Below are 6,271 nucleotides of genomic sequence, written 5' to 3'. Positions count from 1 at the left end.
GCATGGCAGGCCAGAAATGAAACCCTGGCCACTGCGCTCTGCCTAAGCAGGCACTTTAGTCCACTGAGCTATCTAGCAGGCCCCCTTAAAAACCACTTCTGACCTCCAAGCAAAGTAGAGTAAGTGCTGGTTTCCCAGCATGCACTTCATCCCATTTGTTTAATTACCAAATGCCCAATCCATGTGGGCCATTGTTTTTGTATTAGCTTCCTATTGATACTCTAACAATTACACAGAGTTAGTGGCATAAGACACAAATCCGCTCCCTTAGAGTTCTGGGACCCAGACCCTTAACTGAGCCCAAAATCAAGGGTTTGGCTCTGCTAGCTTCTCTGGAGACATCAGAGATGAACCGGACCTTTGGCCTCTTCCAGCTGCCTGTGCTGCTTGGGGTCCAGGGCAGCATCCCATCCCACCAATTCCCTTCCTTTGTAACAGCCTGGGATGGCTTCAGGGCCCCCCAGGATACGCCACGGCCATCACCCCATCCCAACTGCACCCCTAAGTCCTTTACACTGCAGAACGATGAGAACTCACAGGTTCGGAGACTGGGCCTTGGACCCAAGCTTGAGATGTCTGAGGGGGCAGAAAAGAGGCTCCCAGAGAAACAGCCTCGAGCAGCTGGGCCACACTGGCTGCAAGGGCAGCAGGGCAGCGCTCGGGGAGGCCTAGGTGGGAGGACTGCAGATTCACGTCCTGCCTGGGCTGCAGCTCAGTGGGAAGACACGGTTCAATCCCGAGTGAAAACAGAATAAAACAAAACAGAACAAACAGGCATCCTGTGGGTCATCAGAGAGGAACCTGAAGTCTCCAAACACAAAGCCGTGCCACAGCGCTGGCATCAGCGGGCCACCCGATTTGATCAGGACATCCGGTCCTCACGCGCTGACGGCAGCACGTGCAGTTATTATGTGTTAATGAAAGGGTAGGAAAACATGTTTAAGGCGACGCAGCTGGGCGTTGTAGCGTTCGCCAGAAACCCCAGCCTCAGAAGTCTGAGGCAGCAGGATTGCCCTGAATTCAAGTCCAGTCTGGGCTATGTAGCAAGAGGCTGTCTCAAAAAAATAAACAGAAAGTTGCCATTGGCCTTCAGGCTGGTTCACTTCATCATTGAGGGAAAACCTAAAGCCCTGTAGCTTCCCTTGATTTCGGTGACTTCACACATCACCAGAGCTCACGAGGCTGGGCAGGGCCGTCCCGGTATCGGTATCACCAATACCTGCACATCAGAGAAGCCGCTGCTTGGGTTCAGACTGTCCTTGAGGAAAGTGACCGTCACTCTCTTCCCCTCTGTGTGTCAGGAAGGTGGCCTAGCCTATCTTAATGATTAACTGCAGGCTTCCAGGTTCCTGGAGAGGGGGACAAAGCCAACCTGAGTCATGAGGCTTTCTAACCCCTCGCTGATTGCGTGTACAAAGCCTTGACCTCCTGTGACCTCGGCAGCAGTGGAGTCTGTCCCTCCACTGGGCCTGAGCCACCTGTCGCAGTAGTCCACGGAATCGCTGTCTGAGTCGCACTTTGTCCCCTGACAGGACTAGGAACTCCTCCTCTTCTCTGCTTTCCCAACTCCCTATGGATTCTGCTTGGAGTCACTGGCTAGCCATTTCAAGAGGGGAAAAATCAACCTGTATTCTATGAGCTTTTGGCCGGATTCCTGCAAGGCACACACATTTCGTCCGGGCATTGAGTTTCTTTGGTGCCTTTTACTTTGAGCAGGTTCATGTGTTTATGTAGGTTCTTGGATTTTGTGGAGGGTTGATTTCTTTTTTCTTTTAAATTTATTTATTTATTTATTTATGTGTGTGTGGGGGGCCAGCTCAGCCCACCAGGGGGCGGGGCTGGCTGGCATGTGGTGCTGGGGGATCGAACTGCGGTCCCTGTGCTTTGCTAAGCTTGTTATAAGTAGGTGCTTTAGACCTCTGAGCCATCTCACCAGCCCCCTAGAGGGTTGATTTCTAAGAAAGAGTCTCAGTATGTAGACCAGGCTGGCCTCCAACTCTAGGTGATCCTCCTGCTTCGGCCTCTTGAGTGGTGGGATTATAGCTGTGTGACACCATGCCCCACCTTGTACTTCTTTAGAAGACATTTATGCATCCATTTCAGTTCAGGTTTCCATAATCACACGCTAACTTCACACAAAGTGAACTCACAATCCCCCTGACTCAGCCTCCTGAGTGCTTTCATGACAGGCGTGCATCCGGCTACTACTTGCTAAGTGCTGATACCCGTGTCCGGGGTCACAGCAATCAAGGCAGCATGTCCGTCCTTCCTGAACAGCTCCGCTGCAGTTTCTTTTTCTCCCTCCTGCTCCTTCTCCCCAGCCCTGTCCCCACTCGCTGCTTTGCATCCCCAGAGCCTGCTCTGCATTTTCTTTTCTTTTTTGGTGGAACCAGGGATTGAACTCAGGCCCTTGCTCTTGCCAGGCAAGCGCTTATTCTACTGAGCTATTTCCCCTGCTCTGCATTTTCTACCAAATGGCAGCCCAGAAGGGCTCCAGGCTCCGGGGTTTGGGGCTCAGCAGGACGACCGGAGCAATCTGAGTAGTTTTATGTTTTTTATTCTTTTTTTTTTCCCCTTTTGTACCAGGGATGGAACTAGTTTTATGTTTTTGTGCCCTTGGAGCGCCCCCTTTCCTTCCACTGGGCTCTATGTGCGAACCCCGCGGACCAGGCTGTGGTTCACTTTCGGTGTTTGATTTCAGAAAACAAAGCTGCAGAGAGAGGCCGAGCTTTTGTTCCTCCTGCACAAACATGTGTGAAGCGCGCGCTAAAAGCCCTTACGCGAGGCTGAGCGCCGGCTGAGCGCCGCGCTGCCGGAGCAGCCCCCGGGGTCTGGCAGCCCCGCATCCTCGCCGCATCCTCGCCGCAGCTGTCACTCTGGGCCTGGCCATCCAGAAGGGTGGATCTAACTTGGACACACTTCAGAACCAGACATAGGACCCCGCACTTTGTCCCGGCCCCTTCCCCCTGCACCAGGTTCACTACAGCACAGGGTCTGTTCAGAGCTGTGACTAAGTATTTATTTAGACAGGGTCTCACTAATGAATAGTTCAGGGTGAACTTGAACTCACTATGTAGCCCAGACTGGCCTCAAACTCATGGCAATCCTCCTGCCTCAGCCTCCCAAGTGCTGGGTGACAAGTGTGCAGCTCAGTGCGGCATCTCCCAGCATTATCTTTTTAATGGCATGAAATGTGCAAAGGCATGCGATTCATCAAGTGTGAATTGTGCACATCCTAACCCAGGAGTTCTGGGAAACAGGCGAGGTGTTAGGACCCACCGCCTGGACCCAACTCTGGCGTTGCGAGGCCTGAGTCAGTGTCCCACTGGGCCTCCCTCCTGCAGGATCCGGTCTTCCCAGTGGCGCCCTAAAGCTAGGACAGGCCCTCTGCTGCCAGGGCGAGGATGGCCTGCTGGGCCCTGCTGGCCTAGGACCCAAGACAGAGGAGTTCACAGGGGGGCTGTGCTGGGTGCCATGGGGCGCTGAGCTGTCCCTGGCCTCAGCCGAGAGCCGCACCATCTCCTCTCCTGAACAACCCGGACTGTCTCTAAGACACTGCCACCTGCTCTCAGAGGAGTGTGGGGTTGAGCGGAGCTGGGGGGGGAGTTGGCTGAGAGTCCAGGGCTCAAGGAGGTTTGATTAGGCCCTGGTATGACATTTTTTGTGTCAATTCCCTCCAGTCTCTTGGGTGCATGGCAGACAGGATCTGTCCTCCTAATCAAGGGTGTGGGTGCCAGATCGTTGGCTGTGAACCTCCACGAGAATGTCCAACTTCCTCAGCCTAAGACTGGCCTTTTATGAAGAAGAAGAAAAAGAAGAGGAAGAGGAAGAGGAAGAACCCAGGGGCGCCCTACCACTGAGCTACACTTTCAGCCCTTCCTATCTTTATTTTATTTTATTTTATTTTATTTTATTTTATTTTATTTGCGGAACTGGGGATTGAATTCAGGCCCTTACTCTGCCAGGGAAGCGCTTATTCTACTGAGCCATCTCTCCAGCCCCTTCTATCTTTATTTTGAGACAGAGTCCAAAGGCAGAAGCTAAAGGCTGTCCAGGGCTGGTAGCTCATTCCCTAGCACAGCACTAGAACAGAAGGGGACAGAATAAAATAGAATAAGTAAAAAGCTGTGTGTGTGTGTGTGTGTGTGTGTGTGTGTGTGTGTGTGTGTGTGTTTAAGAAAATCTTTTATTTATTTATTTTTGAACAGGGTCTTGCTACTCAGCCTGGGACTTATAGTGATTTAAAAAGCTGTCTTAAGCTAGGGATATTGGTGCTGTCCTATAACCCAAGACCCTGTGCGGCTCAGGCGGGAGTTTAGTACATTCAAGCCCAGCCTAAGCAATGTTTATCTTGTCTCAAGATTAAAAAAAAAAGGGGGGGGCCTGCTGAACCCCAGGGGCGCACTGAGAGGGTGATTGAGACTGGATGTGGTGGCACATGCCTGTAATCCCAGCATTTGGGAGGCTGAAAACAGGAGGATCACTATGAGTCCCATCTGGGCAGTGAGACCCTGTAGACCCTGTACTAAATACATAATAAATAAATAATATTAAAAAATAAACAGGGGGGTCGGAGATACAGGTCACCGTGAAGGCCCCAAATTCAACCCCCAATACCAACACACCAAACCAAACCAAACAGGAGCTGCTGCTGGACCTGCCTGGCACCTGGGTGCACAGTGAGTGTTTCCCTTCATTTTTTTTTTTTTTAATTTTGGGGGGTGTACCAGGAATTGAATTCAGAACCTCACACTTGGGTGGGGGAGATGGCTCAATAGAATAAGTACTTGCCTGGCAAGCGCAAGGGTCTGAGTTCAATCCCCAGTTCTGTCAAAAAAGAAAAAAGAAAAGAAAAGAAAAAAAAAGGTCCTGACACTTGCCAGCTAGGTGCCACACCATGGAGCTAAATCCTCAGCACCATCCATTTATTTATTCATTTATTTATTTATTTTTGGTCTTTCTGAGACAAGGTCTCACTATGCAGTTCAGGCTAGCCTGGAGGTCACTTTGTGGCCCACGCTGACCTTGAACTCACAATAATTCTCCTGCCTCAGCCTCCCAAGTGCTGAGATTACAGGGGTGTGCCACCAAGCCCAACTTCCCTTTATTTTTTGCGAACTAGTGTTTTTCCTAGAGATCCGCTCATGCCTGCCGCAGCAGCCCAGGCTGGTGGGTTCAGGTCCTGGCACTGCCCAGTACTTGGTGTGCCCTGGACAAACGGCATCAGAGCTCTGAGTCCCCGATTCCTCCTTGGAGAGCCAGGGTAACCTCTGAGGGCCACATGGGATTAAATGAGTAGCCAGGCATCGCGCTTGCTCAGCCCCCGCTGAGTGCTTGCCAAGGACAATAAAACAGTGTCGGTGTACCCCTGGGTGGCTGTGTCCCTGGGCGCGCCCTAGCTCCCCTCCCTGGGATACAGGCCATTTCTAGGTCACTGTGGAGAGCTGCACGTGGGCCTGGGGCAGGCTCTGTCTCTGTCTCCTGCTGGTCTGGAAACAGTTTTTTGCCTCCTTCAAAGAGTCTTTCAGATGTCACCATCTTAGATTTTGTTTGTCTGTTTTTTGAGACAGGCTCTCATTATGTAGCCTAGGCTGGGCTTGAACTTGTGGTGACTCTCCTGCCTCAGCCTCCTGAGACTTGGGATGACAGGTGGATGTGGCCTGCTGTTCATGTCCGTAATGTTCTCCCACATATTTACCTCCTTCAAGAGGCTACCCTGGCAGCCCACCCCAAAATAGCCCTCAGCTCACACTCCAGCCCCTTCCTCTGTCCCAAGAGTTCTACATAATATTTTTCTGTGTGTGCCACTTCCTGACCTTGTGTGTAATTTTTATTTGTCTGTCATCTTTCTCCTTTTTGTGTTTCCTTTGACCACTGGAACAATTAGCACACATTTAGTGGTTTAAAAAAACACACATATATTTCTTTTCTTTCTTTCTTTCTTTCTTTCTTTCTTTCTTTCTTTCTTTCTTTCTTTCTTTCTTTTTTTTGTGCAGAACCGAGGATTGAACTCAGCCCCTTGCTCTTGTCAGAGAAGCGCTTATTCTACTGAGCCATCTCCCCCAGCCCCACACATATATTTCTCACAGTTTTGAGAATCAGAAATCCAAAGTGGTTGTTTTGAGGCTGAAATCAGGTGTGGGCTGGGTGGGCTCTCCGGGGGCTCCGGGACTGTCCTTTCCCCACTCAGCTCTAGGCCTGTCCTTCAAAGCCTACAACAGTGACCTCCGGCCTCTCCCTCTGGCCCTCCAAAGCCCTTTGTGAGTGAGTA

This window comes from Octodon degus, unplaced genomic scaffold (genome assembly GCF_000260255.1).
Source record: "Octodon degus isolate 3935 unplaced genomic scaffold, OctDeg1.0 scaffold00268, whole genome shotgun sequence".
Taxonomy (NCBI): domain Eukaryota; kingdom Metazoa; phylum Chordata; class Mammalia; order Rodentia; family Octodontidae; genus Octodon; species Octodon degus.
The sequence above is the reverse complement of the archived record's forward strand: the minus strand, read 5'-3'. Positions refer to the sequence as shown.